Genomic DNA, 2594 nt, shown 5'->3' on the forward strand with positions numbered 1-2594 from the left:
ATTCGAGGCCTAGTAAGATCTGCGAAAATGAAAAAGAAGAGATAAACAATCCTGATCCTTCTCTTGGTTGGAAGAATTTATCTTCCAAGCTCCTGGGAATGCAGTTGACAGACAAGTCTCAGTTCCCAGTCCTCGGTAGAATTGCTTCAGCTGCGCAGATTAATCTTTCCCAAGGTCATCCTACATACGCAGGACAGCCTACATCTAATATATTATTGATGCAAGGGGATAAGTGTCCTTTTTCCCTTGAAACAGGAGGAGTTCTAAGATTGTCTTGAAGATCCCTGAAGAGTACACCTACACCCTCTCAGTTATGCAACAGAACACCAATGTGAATACTATTGTGAAGGAATTTTGTAGATGTAATTAAGATTTTTTAAATTTTGTAATTATATTTATGTACAGACAACTTAGTGTACATTTAACCCAGTTTAGTGGCAAGTTCTTTAGCCTTTGCCTTTTCCAGCTTGGCCATACGAGCGGCAGACTTAGGACCCAGGATGTTGCCTCCCCAGTGGCGATGGAGCTCATCATATCTGTCATTATAATTGGTCCTAATAGCTTCCACCAGCTTATCCAGAGCACCTTTGTCTTCTGAATTGACCTGTGTGAAGGCAACAGTGGTGCATGTCTTCCTGTGGACCAGGCACCCCAGCCTGGCCTTTCCCTTGATGATGCAGTAGGGTACCCCTATCTTTCCACACAGGGCAAGCAGGAAAACCACTAACTCAGTGGTGTCTATGTCATGGGCAATCACCACCAGCTGAGCCTTCTTGCTCTCCACTAAAGTGGTGACTGTAGGGACTCCTGCTCGGAGGACAGGTGATCTCTTAGTTGGGACGTCCCCTTTGCCAGCAGCTTTCTTCTCAGCATGGGCCAGTAGCCTTTGCTTCTTCTCTTGCTTTGTCTCTGGCCTGTACTTGTGGGCAAGCTTAAGCAGCTGAGTAGCTGTTTGTCTGTCCAGGGCCTGGGTGAACTGGTTAATGGCAGGAGGTACTTTGAGCCGATTATAGAGGATGGTTCTTTGCCGCTGCAGCCTGATGTAGCAGGGCCACTTGATGAAGTGTGTTACATCTCTTTTGGGCTGGATGTCCTGCCCAATGCCAAAGTTCTTGGGCCTCTTCTCAAACAAAGGGTTGACCACCTTCTTAGCCTCCTGTTTCTTGACGATGGCGGGGGCCGGGAATACATTCTTCCCCTTGGCCTTCTATCCTTTGGGCATCTTGCTCGGCTGGTGGAAAGAGCTAATTAAGATTTTAAAATCTGTTAAGATAGAGAATTCTTTTCCTGGACAAATTTGACCCATGGCAGTAAACTTTAATTTTATTTTAATTCATTGATTTTTAAAACGTAATTCATAACCTAGGCTGGTTCTGAACTCACAGTTGTTCTGCCTCAGTCCACCAAATGCTGGCATTATAGACATGGGACACTGTATCTGGCCTCTAAATGAACCTGTAAAAATGAAGTTTTCCAGTGACTCAAGCCTGGATTCTTAGTGTCTTGGGGAGGTTGACAGAGTCAAACTGAAAGTCTAAGCTTTCTCTGAATAAGTTACAGAGCAAAGGCAAGACTAGCTTTATCAATATCTTCTACAGTGGTTAATCTTAATTTTCATCATGACAGTATTTAGAATCGCCCAAAATATAAACCTCTGGAGATGTCTCTTGGAGAGTTTCTGGAGGTAGAAATGAGGTGGAAAGATTAACCCTGAACATCAATGCCATCAGCCTGTAGGCTGGTCCTAGACTTCGTACATGAAAAATGGATAGAGCACCATCACGTACCTTCCCTTTCCTGACTGAGGATGCAATGTCACCAGGCACCTCATTTTCCTGACCCCCATGCCTTCCTTACTGTAATGGAGTCCACTCTTAAATGGCATGGGCCAAAATGAACCTGTTCTTCCTGTGATGGTTCATACTAACTGCCAATATTTACTTGGTAGCATTTAGAATCACTTAGAAGACTCTGAGCTTGCCTATGAGAGGTAGTATAGATTAGGTTAGTTGAGATTAGGAGACCAAGCCTGAATGTGGACATCACTTTCTAATGGGGTGGGGTCCCAGGCCACCTAAACTGAAGAAAGCTGGCTGAGCATGAACATTCTCCTTCTGTCTGTCTGTCTGTCTGTCTGTCTGTCTGTCTGTCTGTCTCTCTCTGTCTTCCTGTCTTTGTCTCTGTCTATCTCTGTCTCTGTCTCTCTGAATGTGATTACTTGGCCTAGACTCTTACCACCACCACTCCCTCTCTATGACGGGAGTATACACTTGAACTTGAAAAAAACCCTTTGAATTAGTTGAAAAAAAAAAAAAAACCTTTGAATTCTGAGTCAAACTAAGCCCTTCCTTAGGTTGCTTTTGTCAGGTATTTATCACAGCAATGAAAAAAGACACGATACTCAAAACTGGTCCTAAGAAGTGGGGTATTGCTGTGATGAACCTGACCATGTGACTTTTAGACCTTGGAAACCATTTTTTTGTGTGAGCAATGTGGAAGCGTCCAAGCTGTGGGCTAGAGAAGCCCTTGAAGGCTGGGTGCAGAGCTTAGCCTTTCTGATGGGAGTTTGGAGATAGCATTAAAGGAAGAACAGC

The 2594-nt window shown here is 44.2% G+C and overlaps 1 pseudogene; it reads right to left on the minus strand.

Annotated features, from left to right (window-relative positions):
- Positions 1 to 421: 421 nt before the first annotated feature.
- LOC110322274 lies at positions 422 to 1228 on the minus strand (annotated as a pseudogene).
- Between the last annotated feature and the right edge of the window lie 1366 nt (positions 1229 to 2594).

The sequence above is a fragment of the Mus pahari genome, chromosome 5, assembly GCF_900095145.1.
Source record: "Mus pahari chromosome 5, PAHARI_EIJ_v1.1, whole genome shotgun sequence".
Taxonomy (NCBI): Eukaryota; Metazoa; Chordata; class Mammalia; order Rodentia; family Muridae; genus Mus; species Mus pahari.